Raw genomic sequence first — 20,877 nt, forward strand, 5'->3', positions numbered from 1 at the left:
TTACTTGATGTGTAAAATTCGGAGTGGATTCCAGAAGATATTCGCCTCAGAGAGGTGACATGTAGCCGAAGAGGAAGAAAATGCTCAAAAACAAGATTTGAACAGCAGGGTGGCTTAACATTGATGGGTAAGCTCTGACCCAGTACAGTGATGGAGAGCGGTCTGCTTTTATTGTTTTTTATTCTTCACATATGAGAAAGGAAACAGACGTGAGACTGAGACCTCAGAACAGTTTGTAGATCTTCTTAGAGCCTTGCAGTATGATGTACCGCCACAAGGTGGCACCCATGAGCTGTGATAGGTTTCTGCTGCCTGTGGCTGACGTCAATGCAGGGAGGCCGGGCGTCGTGGCTCCGTGTGATGACGTCATCATCCTGGGTCTCTGTGCACATGTGCGGGGCACCAGCTGAGCCTCAGTGACAGCTACTGCCACTCCAGAGTGGAGATCATGCTGCAGCCCCTCAAAGCGGCGCTCCACAGCAGTGTGCACAAAAGCTGCTGCAGAGCGTTCTCCGTGTCTGCACGTTCCTACAACTCTGGGCGCAAGGTAAAACCCCGCTATAACGCGAGCCGCCCTCATCTCGCCCCTTGCTATCGGTTCCTTTAACCTGTTCACGTCTGCACACATCTGTGTCATGCCCTGGCTGTATCTGTGCTGTTCCCCTGTGCAGTATACGGTGGAGGATGGCGCTGCGGCTGGCGTATTAGGGCGCTCCGACTGCCGGCAGCTTTTTTTTTTTGCCCTCTTGATCTGACTGATCAAACTCAACCGTGGGTCTGTTATAAAAACACGAAAAACCTCTCGGCTGCCCCCCGACCATAGGTAATAATGGCAACAGAATTTATTTCCCATGGCTCATAAATGGCTGAGAATTGGATCCAATACACTGGTTACATTTTTGGCTCCCCGGATTTGCTGCTAGCGCCATGTTCTGAAGCCGTGTGCATGGCCCACCGCACCTTCCACCATTTGTTACCTCTGTGATATAGATGTTTCCTTTCCCTCCCAGAAGCCGTGGTGGTGGGGGAGCATGAAGAAGCCTCGGAGTGGTATGGGGGCCATTATGGCGCCATATTACACATCGCGGAGCCGTACTGCAGCCTCAGCTATTTCCATCTTTCTGCTTTAGGGCCTTGTTCTCGGTGTATATGATAAGAATAAGGAGGATGAAAGTCTCCCCCTGAGCCGGGCCGCAGACAGGTTCGACAATGCTGTTTCAGGAAAACTGCGACTTCAGCTGACAAGGTAGAAATCCAATGTTATCCGTGTATAACGCAGACTGTTCCCACCCCATCGCCCCCATAGTAATCCATGGTCTTCCTTTACAGGTCCGGGCCTGCACTGAAGAAGGGGAAGACGCGAGTGTTTTATGGTTTGCATGAGGCACGTTCTCATTATTACTATGTGATGTGTAATTATCTGGTAATATAGCGGGAAAGATGAAGGAGTATTATGAGGGTCCCGCTGTTTTGTGTATAAAGCCTTTATGCAGCCCTATGTGTCGCCATGGCTACACCCTGTCCTATAGTTGTGTATTACCCCTGTCCATCTGCTGCCATTTTTTGTATATAGGTCAGGGGAAGGATGGGGTGTAGACAGCACTTATATGTGGGTTTACATTCTGCCGTATCATTACTATGTCAGGGTTGAGCAGGGTGGATTTGATTTAAATCTAACTGATTTAAATCACGATTTAAATCACTAGTCAGTAAGGCTTGATTTAAATCAGTGATTTAAATCAAAGTTTCTACCTAAACTAGTTCTTGCTACTTTAACATGCAAGTAGATGAAGATTTTTAGAATCACTTTTTATATTACTTTTTTCTCCCCAGTTTAATGGGTTAATCATTCATATTTGGACACCACTGTTCTGTTGTACTTAGGAAGGAGAAAAATAATCCTGACCTTAATAACAATTTAAATAGATTTATTCAACTGAAACAATAACAACATTACAGCATAAGTTATTTGCTTACACAAACATCCATGTTTGTTATCTAATTTGGCTAAACAAAATATATATATATTTTAAGAAACTTAGACTGTCAGCCCAGCTGACACATGAAAAACTTAAATACTACTGTCCCTGCTGTCCTCTGTAGCTCACTTGTCGTCATCTTCATCATCATCTTCTTCTTTGTTCCTATTCATAATCTGGAAAAGAAAAACAAGCTTTCCTGCTTTATTGGGTCCCAACTGATTTCTCAATTTAGAATGAATGAGTCCAAAGGAAGAGAATATTCTTTCAACGCCTGCAGAAGAAGCTACTGCTGTTAAAAGTGAAATCATTACTTGAACAGTCTCTAAATCCAAGCGCTTAAGTGACTTCCACCAGTTTACTGGTGTGACCTTCCTTAAAATATCTTCAGCAAACATATATTTCTTGAATGGTTCCCCCTTAGCTTTGAAGTTTATTATAGTTGGCATTAAAGATGGATGATTGCTGGATACCCATGTCATAGCTAACTCCTCTTCCTCAGCACTTAGGTTTTGACCCTGATATTGGATATTGACAATATTTGCCAAAAAATGAGCTGGAGTCAGTGCTTGTCCCATTCGTTTGTTTACTGCTTGTAATTTAATTCTGTCCATGTGTAGTTCTGTTTTTAAGTGTTCACTCAGTTCCTTCCAAATTTCAACAGCATCCGCAATAAAACAGCTATTTTTCTGTATTTTGTTTAAAGCTTGAGAGATGGGTTTCAGGAAGCTCAGCATATGTTCAACATTTCTCTTAAGCCCAATGTTGAGGATTTTGGCCGTGACAGTGCCATCTATTTTATCTCGATTTTCTTCACAAAGTGTCATCAGAATAGGCCAGTTTTTGATATACTGCTTAAAACAGTCCACCACAGAGTTCCATCTAACATCTTGTGGGAGCGTTAGCTTGGTTCCACCCATCCTTTTCAGAGCTGCTGCAGCAAAATGATTATTACGGAAGTATTTAGCAATTTCAACAACATTAGCCTTTATTTCTGGAACACTTAAGTCTTTGGCTAAGAGGTGCAGCAAATGAGCACTGCAACCATATGTTATTAGCAGCTTTGTATTCCCTCCCTGCTCTTCTAAATCTCTTCTCATCTTGGATACGTTTGCAGCATTGTCAGTGACCAAACTGCGTACTAGACATTTGAATTTTTGTTCACATGTCGTTATAGCTTTTACTGCCACTTCGTGTAAGTATTCTGCTGTGTGTGCATTTCCTGACTTATCAGTTGTTTGTGCAAGGAAGACTTTACCTTCTTCTGTTGTTATACAAGCACATACAATAGGATCATTGTGGACATTACTCCACCCATCAATACTTAGGTTAACAATTTTACCCTCCAGAGCTGTTGCACATTGCTCCATTTCTCTGTCATGCACTTGATCCAGCAGTTTCCCTGCAACATCAGCTCTGCTGGGTGGACTGTATCCTGGTCTCAGTGACTGAACCATATTAATGAAATGTGGGTTCTCAGTCAGACGGAAAGAAGAGTTCGTTGCATAAATAAACTGGGCAATTTTTTCATCAATCAACTCTTTTTCTAATCTGCTAGTTCTTATCACAAACCTATCTATGGTGGTTCCAGGAGGTAAAGGTTTTGTCTTCCTTTTGGGTGATGGTGATATGTGGCTGTGGGTGTCTGATGATGCTGCTGCTAATGAAGCACTATCCTGGATGGATAACTCTGAAACTGTAGAACAGGATGATGGTGATCTTGGAGGTGGATAGTTTCCAGAATCCATGAATTCCCCTAAACAAAAAAAGTCAATGCTGTTATTTTATTGTTTATACAATTTCTGCTTATTGTACACAACACATCACTGCCCCTGCCCCAAAAGGAATATTTGTTTTTCTTCATAACTGTACCAAATGACAGTAACATGCAGTAATAATAAGAAATATAATTTTTCTCACACATGACAGTTCAGTCTTTAGAAATAGGATTCAATAAAAATGTTTACCAACCTGAAGATCCTGTCTGTTCAGAAGTGTTTCTTTGGTCATCTTCATCACCGCACTTCTCATGATGTTGCCTCATTCGCGCCACCAGGCCTTGCATCTCTTTGTTGCATCGTTTGCATTTTGCACGCATGCCTGCCTTACCGATTAAAATATTCCCAAACTGGGTCTCTTTTACGGCCTGCTGCCATTATAAGGAAAGAATGTAATAAACCTCAGATCGTACACACAAACAGTGGCTATGCTGCAGTATTGTGCTCAAAGTTTCACTTTCATTTTCTTGTCTGCTTGCCCTTCCTCCTCCTCACACTTAGATTCACATTCTTCTTGTGTTGTGCAGATCTATTCCACTCCAAACAATCAGAAACATATTGTCTAACTTCTTGGACTTGGCACTGAAGGGGTTGATTCTGTATTCATAGGTTTGTAGAACAATAGGATTAAGGTCTTTTTCTCAACTCTGTTCATGTTGTAACATTTTTGCCGTGAAGAAGAGGCTGGGACCTCTGCGGAGTCAAATTCAGTTTTGAGAACTGCGTAAGTAAAGCGAGCGTCTGTGATAATATAGGAGAGAAACTGCCCACTAATCCTACAGAAACCTCTGGAAGAGCATGGCATTGTGAATGTTACACATATACAGCCTTTATTCTACTGAGTTAAACAATTCAGCTTTATCTCATGATGGAAGAACCTTTGGATGGTAAAATATTTTCCTCAAAAAGCAGTTTATTGAAAAAAATCCGATTTAAATAAAAAAAAAATCCGATTTTTTTTTTTATTTTTTTTTTAAAAAAACATTGATTTTTATCCACCCTGGGGTTGAGTAACTTATCCCAAGCGGTGACATGAGACTGGCTGAGTAGGGCCGAACCAATAGACTAAAACTAATTCTGTTCAGTGTTAATATATTTTTGTTAATTTTATCATTTAATATTGAGCAGAATTAAGTATGTCTGGCTGTTACTGCTATTACATGTTAGGATTGGGATTACTGTAAGGTTTACGCTTATCAGTAACCACTAATCAAAACCATATACATCACTGTTTTCTATTATCATACATATCCGATTCAGCTTTTGTGCCATGATCAATAGCAACCCCCCGACGCTCAGTATGATGTGCCCCTCGCCACCATGCCCAACGCTCAGTATGATGTGCCCCTCGCCACCATGCCCAACGCTCAGTATGATGTGCCCCTCGCCACCATGCCCAACGCTCAGTATGATGTGCCCATCGCCACCATGCCCAACGCTCAGTATGATGTGCCCCTCGCCACCATGCCCAACGCTCAGTATGATGTGCCCCTCGCCACCATGCCCAACACTCAGTATGATGTGCCCCTCGCCACCATGCCCAACGCTCAGTATGATGTGCCCCTCGCCACCATGCCCAACGCTCAGTATGATGTGCCCCTCGCCACCATGCCCAACGCTCAGTATGATGTGCCCCTCGCCACCATGCCCGACGCTCAGTATGATGTGCCCCTCGCCACCATGCCCGACGCTCAGTATGATGTGCCCCTCGCCACCATGCCCGACGCTCAGTATGATGTGCCCCTCACCAACACGCTCAGTATGATGTGCCCCTCACCAACACGCTCAGTATGATGTGCCCCTCACCAACACGCTCAGTATGATGTGCCCCTCACCAACACGCTCAGTATGATGTGCCCCTCGCCACCATGCCCAACACGCTCAGTATGATGTGCCCCTCGCCACCATGCCCCTCTCCAACACGCACAGTATGATGTGCCCCTCACAGCTCTCCCCGACGCAGAGCATATGGGACCCCACAGCCCTTCCCCCCACAAGCAGTTTGATGGCCTCACACAGCATGATGGAGCCCTCCCTCCCACAGCATGGGGGATCCCACAAACCTTTTCAACACACAGCGAGAGGGACCCTAAAGCACTGTCCTCCAAACACCGTGTGATGGCTTCCTCATAGTACAGCATGATGGATCCCCCAACCCTCCCCCACACAAAGTATGATGCCTCCCAGACTTCCCTCACTCACAAGTGAATGACTACTCGCCTCGCCTTGTTTCTCCGATGTGCTTTGCTGTAAGTACTGAGGCTCAGTAACAGACATCTAGTAATGTCATCTTGCCCGCTGCGCTGTCTCATTCTGACTGGTGGAGGAGGGAGCTGACTCTTGCCTGTTCGACCGTTGTGTTCAGCAGTATCTACACTCTGAGGATGCAGATAGTGTTATACTGTACTTGTGATGCTATGCCATACCAGGCCCCTCACCCTGCCACCCCCAACTCCTGGGCGGTACTCCGCTGATTCCATGCCTTTGGCTGTTCCAGTCCACACGAAACCGCCAAAGGGCTGCATGTGACCCACAGGCCGGCCACAGTTTGTCCTAAGTGAACACTATGGCGGTGTCCTGACCACATTTTATCTCGGCATTTGATGGGTCTGACCTATTTCTACGTACAATTGTACCCATGAGCTGTGAACAGAATTTCACCCCGTCATTAACAGGTCTCTTTCAATGGCAGGATTTCCACAGTGTGGTGACGGTGGGGTTGGGGAAGCAGTCGCCAGGTGTCCACCAGCAGGAGCTCTGGAATGAAAGCAAGGAGAACATTAGGGCTGCGGTATCAGGTAACTTAGTGTGACCGGTCGTGGCTGTGGTTACCGCTGACCTTTGTATTTTTGGCAGTGATTCTCTTAATACTTCAGTAGTGAACTAAAAGGAAAATGTACATCAGCTTATTAGTTAAAGGGAATGGCTAGACTTAGTCTTGTCACATTCTTGACACGTTTTTTTTTTTTTGGAAGTGCATTGAGCAGCAAGGTGGTGTGCTGGTAAAAGGGGGGGGGGGGGAAATCTTTTAAATCTTCTGCCTGAGCGAGTGTGAACGAGCAGAGTGTGACCTGAGCGTATGTGCGAACTGTGGTAAGTGTGTGACTTGAGATTCAGTGAAGAGGTGTTTGGAAAACCTATAACAAATACCTGTGTGAGTTGCTGAATTGTAGGTTGCTGAGTGCTTTCTACCTGTCCCAATTTTTGGGGGGCTTGGGGGCTTGTTTAACCTATTTTTTTTTTTTCTCTCTCTAATCTTTAATCTCTTATTTTACTATCTGTGTTTTTAAGGGTTAACTATATTGAATTTAAATCTTGAGGTGTAACTATATTCACAAGGGGTTAATTAAGAGTGGGAGTTCATACAGTAATTAAGGGTTTATAAGGGGCAGCTGGTTGGGGCATAACTCCTTTTGGAAGTGCATTGAGCAGCAAGGTGGTGTGCTGGTAAAAGGGGGGAAAAAAAAAAATTCTTTTAAATCTTCTGCCTGAGCGAGTGTGAACGAGCTGAGTGTGACATGAGCGTAAGTGCGAACTGTGGTAAGTGTGTGACTTGAGATTCAGTGACTTTGGATTCAGGGAGTTTCCAAGGGAGGTATTACTGAATTGCTGTTATATTTTATTAATACTTTTTATTTATTTTTGCTTATCGTATTGTCTTTTGCAATCCCCATTAGGATGTGCTCCACTATTGCCAATGCCATCCAGTGCACGTCTTGCCGCATGTATGAAATCCTTGAACAGCCGGTCGAGGGTGCATACTGCTGTGCGAGATGTGAGCACGTTGTGCATTTGGAAGCCCAGATTCTGGATCTAAATGTGCAGCTGGCAACACTGAGATCCATAGACAATATGGAAAGGAGTCTTCTGCTCACTGAGCAGACGCTCAATGGGATAGATGAGGGGGGATGCTAGGTTGGAGCTGCAGGACAATGAAGCAGCTAGCTGGGTGACAGTTAGAAGGCGGGGTAGAGGGAAGAGCACCAGGGAGGCTAGTCCTGATCTGGCACACCCCAATAAGTTTGCTAAGTTGGCAGATGAGGGGAGTGTTAGTGCAGGAGTAGCACTGCTGCAGCAAGGCATGTCCTCTGAAAGCCGGAGGAGTGTCTGCTCCAGTAAGGGGGGAAATAGGAGAGCAGGGCAGGCCAGACAGGTTCTGGTAGTGGGAGACTCAATTATTAGGGGAACAGATAGGGCAATCTGTCACAAAGACAGGGATCGTCGAACGGTGTGCTGCCTACCTGGCGCTCGAGTCCGACACATCGCTGATCGGGTTGACAGATTACTGGGAGGGGCTGGTGAGGATCCAGCGGTCATGGTGCACATTGGCACAAATGACAAAGTTAGAGGTAGGTGGAAGGTCCTTAAAGATGATTTCAGGGAATTAGGCTGTAAGCTTAAAGCAAGGACCTCCAAGGTGGTATTTTCGGAAATACTTCCTGTACCACGTGCCACGCCAGAGAGGCAACGGGAGATTAGGGAGGTTAATAAGTGGCTCAGGAATTGGTGTAGGAAGGAGGGGTTTGGGTTCCTGCAGAACTGGGCCGACTTCTCCGTTGGCTACAGGTTCTATGCTAGGGACGGGCTGCACCTCAATGGGGAGGGTGCAGCTGTGCTGGGGGAGAAAATGGCTAGAAGGTTGGAGGAGTGTTTAAACTATGGACGGGGGGAGGGTATTCCTTTTATAGGAGGGGAAGACAGTGCAGATAGAGACCTGGGCACAAATAATGAAATTGGGGGTGGGGGTGGCATGGGGGGTGGGGTTAGAACAGTTAATAATTTAAGAGAGAATAGAGGTACATAGAGATACATAAAGTGCATGTATACTAATGCCAGAAGCCTCGCCAACAAGATGGAGGAATTGGAGTTAATGTTGTTGGAGCATAATTATGACATGGTGGGGATATCTGAGACATGGCTGGATGAGAGCCATGACTGGGCGGTTAATGTACAGGGCTATAGTCTGTTCAGAAATGACCGTACTAATAAACGAGGGGGAGGCGTGTGTTTATATGTAAAATCATCCTTAAAACCCATCCTGCGTGATAATATATATGAATCTAATGAAAATGTAGAGTCCCTGTGGGTAGAGATAAGGGGAGGGGGGAAAAATAATAAATTACTGATAGGGGTTTGTTATAAGTCTCCAAAAATAATGGAAGCAACAGAGAATATCCTCATAAAGCAAATAGATGAAGCTGCGACTCAAGGAGAAGTCATTATTATGGGGGACTTCAACTACCCTGAAATACATTGGGGAACCGAAACCTGCAGTTCCAGCAAAGGGAATAGGTGTCTGATAACTATGAGAGACAATTACCTTTCACAACTGGTTCAGGACCCAACAAGAGGGGGGGCACTGCTAGACCTAATATTATCCAACAGGCCAGACCGCATATCAAATGTAAGGGTTGGGGGTCACTTGGGTAATAGTGATCACAAATTAATAAGTTTTCATGTATCCTTTAATAAGATGTGTAGTAGAGGGGTTACAAGGACACTAAACTTCAGGAAGGCAAATTTCCAACGGATGAGAGATGATCTTGGTGCAATTAACTGGGACGATATCCTGAGACATAAAAATACACCAAGAAAATGGGAGACGTTTATTAGCATCCTGAATAGGACCTGTGCACAATATATACCGTATGGGAATAAATATGCGAGAAATAGGAGGAAACCGCTATGGCTAAATAGAGCTGTAAGGGGCGCAATAAGAGATAAAAATAAAGCATTTAAAGAATTAAAGCAAATAGGTAGTGATGAGGCATTAACTAAATACAGAAGATTAAAAAAATTCTGTAAAAAGCAAATCAAAACAGCAAAGATTGAGACAGAGAGACTCATTGCCAGAGAAAGTATAAATAATCCCAAAATATTCTTTAACTACATAAATAGTAAGAAGCTAAAAAATGATAGTGTTGGTCCCCTTAAAAATAGTCTGGGTGAAATGGTGGATGAGGATGAGGAAAAAGCCAATATGCTAAATAACTTTTTTTCGACAGTGTTTACACAAGAAAATCCCATGACGGATAACATGATCAGGGATAAAAATTCTACATTAAATGTCACCTGCTTAACCCAGCAGGAAGTACGGCGGCGTCTAAAAATCACTAAAATTGACAAATCCCCGGGCCCGGATGGGATACACCCCCGAGTACTGCAGGAATTAAGCACAGTCATAGACAGACCATTATTTTTAATCTTTAAAGATTCCATAATAACAGGGTCTGTACCACAGGACTGGCGTATAGCAAATGTGGTGCCAATATTCAAAAAGGGGACAAAAACTGAACTTGGAAATTATAGGCCAGTAAGTTTAACCTCAACTGTGGGTAAAATCCTGGAGGGTTTTCTAAGAGATACTATACTGGAGTATCTGGAGAAGAATAAACTTATGACCCAATATCATCATGGGTTTACAAGGGACCGTTCCTGTCAGACTAATCTGATAAGCTTTTATGAAGAGGTAAGTTCCGGACTGGACCAAGGGAATGCAGTGGACGTGGTGTACATGGACTTTTCAAAAGCTTTTGATACGGTGCCACACAAAAGGTTGATACATAAAATGAGAACAATGGGGATAGGGGAAAATATGTGTAGGTGGGTTAAGAGCTGGCTCAGGGATAGGAAACAAAGGGTGGTTATTAATGGAGCACACTCGGACTGGGTCACGGTTAGCAGTGGGGTACCACAGGGGTCAGTTTTGGGCCCGCTTCTTTTTAACATATTTATTAATGACCTTGTAAGGGGCATATAGAGTAGAATTTCAATATTTGCAGATGACACTAAACTCTGCAGGGTAATCAATACAGAGGAGGACAATTTTATATTACAGGAGGATTTATGTAAACTAGAAGCTTGGGCTGATAAATGGCAAATGAGCTTTAATGGGGATAAATGTAAGGTCATGCACTTGGGTAGAACGAACAAGATGTATAATTATGTGCTTAATTGTAAAACACTGGGTAAAACAGTCACTGAAAAAGACCTGGGTGTATGGGTGGACGACAAACTCACATTTAGTGGCCAGTGTCAGGCAGCTGCTGCAAAGGCAAATAAAATAATGGGATGCATTAAAAGAGGCATAGATGCTCATGAGGAGAACATAATTGTACCTCTATATAAGTCACTAGTGCGACCACACATAGAATACTGTGTACAATTCTGGTCTCCGGTGTATAAGAAAGACATAGCTGAACTGGAGCGGGTGCAGAGAAGAGCGACCAAGGTTATTAGGGAACTGGGGGGTCTGCAATACCAAGACAGGTTATTACACTTGGGGTTATTTAGTTTGGAGAATCGAAGGCTTAGGGGTGATCTTATTACAATGTATAAATATATGCGGGGACAATACTAAGACCTTTCTAATGATCTTTTTACTCTTAGACCTGTGACGGGGACAAGGGGGCATCCTCTACGTCTGGAGGAAAGAAGGTTTAAGCATACTCACAGACGCGGATTCTTTACTGTACGAGCAGTGAGACTGTGGAACTCTCTGCCATATGATGTTGTAATGAGTGATTCCCTACTAAAATTTAAGAGGGGACTGGATGCCTTTCTTGAAAAGTATAATATTACAGGGTATATACACTAGTTTCCTTAGTGTTGCGTTGATCCAGGGAGCTAGTCTGATTGCCGTATGTGGTCGGGAAGGAATTTTTTTCCCCAATATGAAGCTCACTGTTTGCCACATGGGGTTTTTTTGCCTTCCTCTGGATCAACATGTTAGGGCAAGTTAGGATAGGATATGGGTTGAACTAGATGGACTTAAAGTCTCCCTTCAACCTTAATTACTATGTTACATCTGACACCCAGCAAATATTCTGCTTGGTCCTCCTTTTCTAATTAAGGGCTATTCACCTTTTGGGAACTTTTTTTTCCCCTCTCACGTGAAAATATCTGGGGCTAAAAAATCATTTTGAAATAGGTTTCATTAAAAGTTTTTCACCCTTTGACTTCTGAAGCCTCGGAGTTGCACGGCCTATTGCTTGCAGCCGGATGAGTTAACTGAGAATCTATCAGTGAGCTTGGTCTGAATGAATTCTTTGAAAATTCTTGGAGAACAGGAGAAGTCCCAGAAGACTGGAGAAGAGCAAATGTTGTTCCTATCTTCAAAAAGGGGAAGAAGGTGGACCCAGGCAACTATAGGCCGGTGAGTCTGACTTCTATACCAGGAAAGATCTTTGAACAAATTATTAAACAACATGTATGTCAGTACCTGGAAAAGAATGAAGTGATTAAACAGAGTCAGCATGGGTTTGTAACTAATAAGTCATGTCAGACTAACTTAATTTCCTTCTATGATGGAATCACTGATTGGGTGGATCAAGGAAATGCTGTAGATATAGTATATCTTGACTTCAGCAAAGCATTTGACAAAGTATCTCATACAATCCTTATTGAAAAAATGACTAAGTATGGAATGGACAAGGCAACTGTTAGGTGGATTCATAACTGGCTTAGTGATCGGACCCAAAGAGTGGTCGTAAATGGCTGCACATCCAGTTGGAAGAATGTCTCAAGTGGGGTACCACAGGGCTCTGTCCTGGGTCCTGTATTGTTCAACATCTTTATCAACGATTTAGATGAAGGAATTGAGGGTAAACTGATTAAATTTGCTGATGACACAAAGCTAGGAGGGATAGGTAATACTAGAGAAGAGAGAGAGGATTCAAAAAGATATAAATAAACTGGAGCAGTGGGCAGCAACTAACAGAATGGTTTTTAACAGGGAAAAATGCAAAGTACTACATCTGGGCAATAAAAATGAAAAAAGCATATACAGAATGGGAGGAATAGGGCTAAGCAACAGCACATGTGAAAAAGACTTGGGTATACTAATGATCACAGACTGAATATGAGTCAACAGTGTGATGCAGCAGCAAAAAAGGCAAATGCAATTCTAGGATGTATTAACAGAAGCATACAGTCTAGATCACGTGAAGTCATTATTGCCCTCTACTCCTCTTTGGTCAGACCTCATCTGGAATATTGTGTCCAGTTTTGGGCACCACATTTTAAAAAAGACATCAACAAACTGGAGCAAGTTCAGAAAAGAGCAACCAGAATGGTGACCGGTCTGCAAACCCTGTCTTATGAGGAAAGGTTGCAGGATTTGGGAATGTTTAGTTTGCAAAAGAGAAGACGGAGAGGAGACTTAATAGCTGTCTACAAATATCTCAAGGGCTGTCACATTGTAGAAGGATCAACTTTATCCTCATTTGCACAAGGAAAGACTAGAAGCAATGGGATGAAACTGAATGGGAGGAGACACAGATTAGATATTAGAAAAAACTTTTTGACAGAGTGATCAATGAGTGGAACAGGCTGCCACGAGAAGTGCTGAGTTCTCCTACAATGGAAGTCTTCAAACAGAGGCTGGACAGACATCTGACTGGGATGATTTAGCGAATCCTGCTTTGAGCAGGGGGTTGGACCAGATGGCCCAGGAGGTCCCTTCCAACGCTACGAATCTATGATTCTATGAATTCGTAACTTTTCTGAGTTTCACTCATCTGATCTATAACCACAGACCACATCGAAATGTGAGAAAACCTAAGAGCCTGGAAAAGCTAAACTGTGCACAATGTTTAATTAAAAAAACGCAATGTAAAAAATTATATTTTCTGCTCCAAATACATGTTTCTAAGCAAAAAAAAAAAAATCCTATATCTGTTGCCGGTGTATGCAGCCAGAATTGACTATTGTTGATGCTGTAAATGGACCCATTTCTCATCCTGCTGCTTTATTTTTCTGTGTTATTGTGATTAATTATGGCAAATAACTACAAATGTGAATAAAACCCCATTACACATTACTCTAAGGCTAATTTCACATTAGGCTACTTTCACACATCAGGTTTTCGGCGTCAGGCGCGATCCGGCGTTGTGCCGGAGCGCCGGATCCGGCAAATATTTCATAAAACCGGATGTGACGGATCCGTTTTTCTGCCGGATCCGTCTTGTTCTTGACAGACAAAACCGGATCCGTCTCATCCGGTTCATCCGTTTTTCGACGGATTACGCCGGATCCGGTTTTTAAAAACACCCCTTGTGGCCTTCCGAACGGGATTGGCTACTGGAAAACTATATATAGCGTGTTCCTACAGCCCTTCTTTGACAGGTTGTAGAGGAGAAAGTGCAGGTTGGAGAGAAAAGCAAGTTACTGGCGAAGATGGATGTTGTCATTGGAAATATTTTGAAGAATTTGGCGGATTTTATAGCGGAGGCGAATCGTTTGAGGGTGATTGTTCTGGAGAAGGAGAGAGCGAGACAGCAGCGCATCAGGCATCGTAGACGACGTTTGTGGATCCACCCCATCACAGCCAAGAGAATGACGCGTGGGGTCTATTCTACACTATGCATGGACCTTCGACGAAACCCGGATAAATTTTTTGGATATGTTCGGATGAAAATGGAGAATTTTGATTACTTGGTGGAGCGCATTGCACACCTCATAAGAAAAGCAGACACCTATTGCCGCTTCTCTGTTTCACCCGCAGAGCGTCTGATGGTGACTTTAAGGTAAGCCACATTTATTGGATGTGATCGCATCAGAGCACACTTTCACTGCAAACTTGTTGGTGGTAGTTTGTATCTCCAAGTGTTATAGCTGAGTTTTGGTATGTAATGCTGTGATTTAAAACTAATTGATTGTTTTTTAATTCTCCACAGATTTCTTGCAACTGGAGAATCCCTTTCGTCACTGCATTTCCAGTACAGACTCGGGATTTCCACCATATCTGGAATAGTGAAGTACACATGCCGTGCACTCTGGGACTCCTTAGCTGAAGAGTTTTTACCAGAGCCAACAACAGAGAGGTGGATTGAATTTTCAGAAAAGTTTCAACAGATATGTCAGTTTCCCAACTGCTTGGGCGCTGTGGACGGGAAACATATCCGCATTGTAAAGCCAGCCGGATCGGGATCGGAATATTTCAATTACAAGAAATATTTTTCAATTGTCCTCATGGCCATCGCTGACGCGGAATACAAATTTATTGCTGTTGATATTGGGGCCTATGGCCGCTCCAATGACTCTCAAGTTTTCAAACTGTCTGCCATGGGGCGTAAACTGTATGGAAACACCTTCCAGTTCCCACCCCCTAGACCGCTGCCGCAAACATCTGGTCCACCTATGCCATTTGTCTGTGTAAGGGATGAAGCCTTCCAGCTGTAAGAACACCTTTTGAAACCGTACGGTAGCAGAGGATTGTCAAGAACAAAACGCATTTTTAATTACCGCCTCACAAGAGCAAGAAGAATGGTTGAATGTACCTTTGGTATTCTGACAGCCAAATGGCGGGTCCTATTGACTGCGATCAACCTCAAGACAGAAACTGTGGACGAGGTGATCAAAGCGTGCGTGGTACTCCACAATTTTGTTATCTGCAAGGAACCCATTTCCATTGAGGACACCTCTGAAGAAACCACCTTGCAAGATTACCATGACATTACCACTAGAAGTTCTGTGACGGTTTCAGTAATGAGGGACAATTTTGCACTATACTTTATGTCCCCTCAAGGCAGAGTACACTGGCAGGATGACAGAGTGTGAAAGATTTGTGCCCTTAACCAAAATTGTGTACCTTCTGTACCAACAGTATATACCTTTGCCAACCAAAGTTGGCTATCTTGTCATGGTCTTACTATTTTTAGCTTTAGGCCACAGGTGTGTACCTGGTTGTGTTTTATGCAAAGTATTTCACCTTTTAACAAAAGTTGTGTACATTGTTAGGAAATCACCAACAATAAACACAACTTTTCATAGAATCATAGAATCATAGAATCGTAGAGTTGGAAGGGACCTCCTGGGCCATCTGGTCCAACCCCCTGCTCAAAGCAGGATTCGCTAAATCATCCCAGTCAGATGTCTGTCCAGCCTCTGTTTGAAGACTTCCATTGAAGGAGAACTCACAACTTCTCGTGGCAGCCTGTTCCACTCATTGATCACTCTAACTGTCAAAAAGTTTTTTCTAATATCTAATCTGTGTCTCCTCCCATTCAGTTTCATCCCATTGCTTCTAGTCTTTCCTTGTGCAAATGAGAATAAAGTTGATCCTTCTACAATGTGACAGCCCTTTAGATATTTGTAGACAGCTATTAAGTCTCCTCTCAGGCTTCTCTTTTGCAAACTAAACATTCCCAAATCCTGCAACCTTTCCTCATAACACAGGGTTTGCAGACCGGTCACCATTCTGGTCGCTCTTTTCTGAACTTGCTCCAGTTTGTTGATGTCTTTTTTAAAATGTGGTGCCCAAAACTGGACACAATATTCCAGATGAGGTCTGACCAAAGAGGAGTAGAGGGAAATAATGACTTCACGTGATCTAGACTGTATGCTTCTGTTAATACATCCTAGAATTGCATTTGCCTTTTTTGCTGCTGCATCACACTGTTGACTCATATTCAGTCTGTGATCTATTAGTATACCCAAGTCTTTTTCACATGTGCTGTCACTTAGCCCTATTCCTCCCATTCTATATATGCTTTTTTCATTTTTATTGCCCAGATGTAGTACTTTGCATTTCTCCCTGTTAAAAACCATTCTGTTAGTTGCTGCCCACTTCTCCAGTTTATTTAAATCTTTTTGAATCCTCTCTCTCTCTTCTCTAGTATTAGCTATCCCTCCTAGCTTTGTGTCATCAGCAAATTTAATCAGTTTACCCTCAATTCCTTCATCTAAATCGTTGATAAAGATGTTGAACAATACAGGACCCAGGACAGAGCCCTGTGGTACCCCACTTGAGACATTCTTCCAACTGGATGTGCAGCCATTTACGACCACTCTTTGGGTCCGATCACTAAGCCAGTTATGAATCCACCTAACAGTTGCCTTGTCCATTCCATACTTAGTCATTTTTTCAATAAGGATTGTATGAGAGACTTTGTCAAATGCTTTGCTGAAGTCAAGATATACTATATCTACAGCATTTCCTTGATCCACCCAATCAGTGATACCATCATAGAAGGAAATTAAGTTAGTCTGACATGACTTATTAGTTACAAACCCATGCTGACTCTGTTTAATCACTTCATTCTTATCCAGGTATTGACATACATGTTGTTTAATAATTTGTTCAAAGATCTTTCCTGGTATAGAAGTCAGACTCACCGGCCTATAGTTGCCTGGGTTCACCTTCTTCCCCTTTTTGAAGATAGGAACAACATTTGCTCTTCTCCAGTCTTCTGGCACTTCTCCTGTTCTCCAAGAATTTTCAAAGATTATGGAGAGGAGTTCAAAAATTTCTTCTGCTATCTCCTTCAGTACTCTGGGGTGTAATTCATCTGGACCTGGAGACTTGAATTCATTTAGGTTAGCTAAGTGTTTCCTCACTATCATTCTGTTTATAGATATCCTGGATTCTTCTATTCCCTTAATAGGACAGTGAATAACAGTTGGTGTTACATTTCCTTTCTGAGAGAAAACAGATGCAAAATAGGAATTTAAAAGTTCAGCCTTCTCAACATCCTGTCTTACCATTTCATCATTTTCATCCTGTAAAAATCCTATAGCATCTTTGACTTTTCTTTTACTTTTGACATATCCCCAAAATCCTTTATTATTGCTTTTGACATCTCTTGCAAGCCTCAATTCATTGTCAGCTTTAAATAATCTGATTTGTGCCCTGCAGGTTCTGCAGACAGCATTATATTCTTCTTTAGATATGCCTCCCTCTTTCCATTTTATAAACATTTTTTTCTTCCTTTTTAGCATGTGCTCAAGTTCTGTGTTCATCCATCCTGGTTTCCTTAAATGCTTCCTATTTTTCCCTCTTTTCGGAATTGTTAACAACTGTGCTTTGAGAATTTCATTTTTCAAGATTTCCCATCCTTCCTGGACATTTTTGTCTTTAAGGATATCCAGCCATTGGATCCCTCCAATTATCTTTCTGAATCCCTTAAAATCTGCCTTTCTGAAATCTAACCTTGACGTCTGAGTCTTCACAGGTCTTCCGCCTCTAGTTATCCAAAATTCTAAAATAGCATGGTCGCTACCTCCTAGGGTCCCAGCCACTTTTACCTCCTCAACCATTTCCTCCCTGTTTATAAGGATTAGATCCAAGGTAGCAGTTCCCCTTGTTTTCTCCCTTACCTTTTGGAAGATAAAGTTGTCAGCAAGAGAGGATAAGAATTTCCTTGACCTGTTAGTTTTGCCTGAGAGAGATTCCCAACAAATGTCTGGATAGTTGAAATCTCCCATGACAACTATGTCATATTTTTTGGAGAACTTGGCCATTTGATGCATAAAGAGTTCATCCATAGCTTCAGCTTGCACAGGCGGCCTGTAGTAAATGCCTACAATGGTGTCCTTTCCGTTGTTCTGTCCTTGTATTCTTACCCAAACAGTTTCCACAGAACTCCCAGTCTCTGAAGCTTCAATCTCTGTGCAGATATACGCGTTTCTAACATACAATGCGACACCCCCTCCTCGTTTATCAAGTCTGTTTCTTGCAAATAAGTTGTATCCTTCTAGTCTTGTATTCCAATCATGTGTATTGTCCCACCAAGTTTCAGTGATTCCAATGACATCATATTTCTTTTCCTGTGTTAGTAGTTCCAATTCTCCTTGTTTGTTGCCCATGCTTTGTGCATTAGTATAGAAACATTTTAGTTTGTGATTGGTTTCTCTTTCTCCAATATTTTTATTAATTATATTCTTTCGTCTTTGTTCTTCCTTTCCACTTCTAATAGCAGAGTTCTCAATAGCATTTGTCAGGTGTATGGCTTTTTCTGGTCTTTTGCTTCCCTTCCCATGTTGTTCTAGTTTAAAGCTCTCCTTACAAGTGTAGCAAGGCGACTTCCAAATACATGCTTTCCAGTCTTCGTAAGGTGCACCCCATCTCTAGCAAGTAGTCCATCGTATAAGTAGTTCACTCCGTGATCCAGAAATCCAAATCGTTGCTGACGGCACCATCGACGTAGCCAGTTGTTCACCTGCAGAATCTTATTCCACCTCCTTGTTCCATGGCCATCCACTGGGAGGATGGAAGAGAAGACCACCTGCGCTCCCAGTTCTTTCACTTTCTTGCCTAAGTCTTCAAAGTCTCTGCAGATGGTTTCCAGGTCGTTTCTTGCGGTGTCATTTGTCCCCACATGTAGTAGCAGGAATGGGAAGTCATCTGTAGGTCTGAAGATTCCTGATATCCTGTCAGACACATCTTTAATTTTTTTAAAGATTTTTAGGTGAAATACTTTGCTTCAAACACAACCAGGAACACAATTGTGGCAAAAAGCTAAAATTTACCCACAGTTATATACCTAGTTTTGAATACCTTTTTACCTTTTAAATACCCTGTATTTAACCTTTTTGGCCGCAGAAAGAAATGACAGACAACCAGTGTAAAATAATTTAACTTTTATTGAAAAATGTTTTTTTTAGTAAACTGTTTTTAAATTTTAATAAACTTTTTTAATAAAGCTTTGAAACCATAAAACTGGTCATTTTTATTAAAATACACATATTATAAATCTGTGTAGTGTGGGGTGGAAATACTGCTGGAGGGGCTGCGGGACACTTCGACACTGGGAGTGTGGAGAGAGGACTGGGATCGTGGTGGGGAAGGAACAGTTAGAGGTGAAGGTGTGGAAAAAGCTACAGAATGGGTGGACATGTGGGAGGCAGAAGAGGTGGTGGGCGGTGGAGTGGAGGATTGGGCAGGGACTGTAGGAGCAGATGATGTTGATGGCAAGTTGTATGGGGAAGGAGTTTGGTATGGGGCAGGTTGCTGGAAGTGGGGAGGTTGCTGGTACTGGGGAGGTTGCTGGTACTGGGGAGCTGGATGGTATGTAATAGGAGGGGGAGGATGGAAAGTGGCTGGAGGGGGTGCAGGTGGAGGAACTACTGGGGTGGGAGGAGAAGGTTGGGAGGTAACGTGCTGGAGAGCACCGTGGCATGAATGCATTACATGCATCTGCTGGGTAGGAGATAGCGTTTCCATGCGCTCCACAACAGACCTGAAAAAGGTGTGGTTTGGCGAAGATCTTGCTTCTGAATGCATGGTTTGCAGAAGTGTCTTCACCTCCAGAATGCTGGAGTTGATCTGCTGAAAGCCTGAGGAGATTTGCTCTGACAAGACTTTTAGACAGTTCTGGAAAGATTCATTCAGATGCAAGAACTCTGGCGCATAAGTCTTTTCCTGACCCCTCTGCCGCTGCCGCCCAGTACCCGCAGGTGTACTAGAGGTGGCAGGGGCAGAAGGGTGGGGTAAAGGGAAAGCGATCTCCTCACCAGCAGCTTCATGTAATGTAGGCGGCCACGATGCTCCTGTGCTGGTGGATGGGACAGAGGGGTCGAATGTGTTGGAAGGCTGTGAAGGTGCAGATGTACCGGGGCGGTCGAAGTGTCCCTCGGTGCCGGTCTCCTCAGGGATCTCCTCAGTAGGGTCCAACCGTGCAGGCTCCCGAGTGCTGCTCACCGTGCTGTGGAATAAAGAGAAAAAAAAACAATTAAAATAGTGACATGGTATGGCCCTGGCTGAAAAAAAATTGTTACATCTAAACATTTTTTTTTCACATGTGGTGTGTAATATTTACCTTCTGGTGACCATTGTATCCTGGAGGAACGACAGGGCTTGTGCGTACTTGTACTTGCTCCTGCGTCCTCCAGATCCACTCGGGGCCCGCATCTCTTTATTGAACTCCTTCTTGAAACGATCCCTCACAGACCGCCACCGCTTCACAATTCTGTCCCCTGAAACGAGAAAGGACAAAGTGGTTAGTATACAACATCAGTGTTTCCCAAACTCCAGTCCTCATGGTCCCCAGGGGTCATGTTTTCAGGATTTCCATAGTAAATAGAAATCCTGAACACATGATCCGTGGGGACCACGAGGACTGTTGTTCGGGAAACACTGGTTTACATCAAGCAACCGGTACTGTATATACTTACGCTCTTTAATCTGGGCCCGAGCATCGAGGTCCTCCCAGCGGTCCACAAGGAGCGAACAGATTTCCTCCCAGAGTCGTCGGGTAACGATCAGGTCAGCGTGGCGTCGGTCAGCCATATTCCAGAGCGGCTCCCTTTCTCTGACGAGATCGATGAGGTGGTCCACATCGAGTCCTCCATCCTCACCGTCAGAGTCGGGACCACTCTGTGAAGGCTGTTAAAGAAAAAGA

The 20,877-nt window shown here is 43.4% G+C and overlaps 1 pseudogene; it reads left to right on the forward strand.

Moving 5' to 3' along the window:
* The first annotated feature begins 372 nt into the window (after positions 1-372).
* LOC141088522 (cytosol aminopeptidase-like) overlaps positions 373-20,877 on the forward strand; it is a 46,755-nt pseudogene continuing 26,250 nt past the window's right edge.

Source organism: Dendrobates tinctorius, unplaced genomic scaffold (assembly GCF_039654945.1).
Source record: "Dendrobates tinctorius isolate UK_male_01 unplaced genomic scaffold, ASM3965494v1 ptg000039l, whole genome shotgun sequence".
In the NCBI taxonomy this organism is placed as follows: domain Eukaryota; kingdom Metazoa; phylum Chordata; class Amphibia; order Anura; family Dendrobatidae; genus Dendrobates; species Dendrobates tinctorius.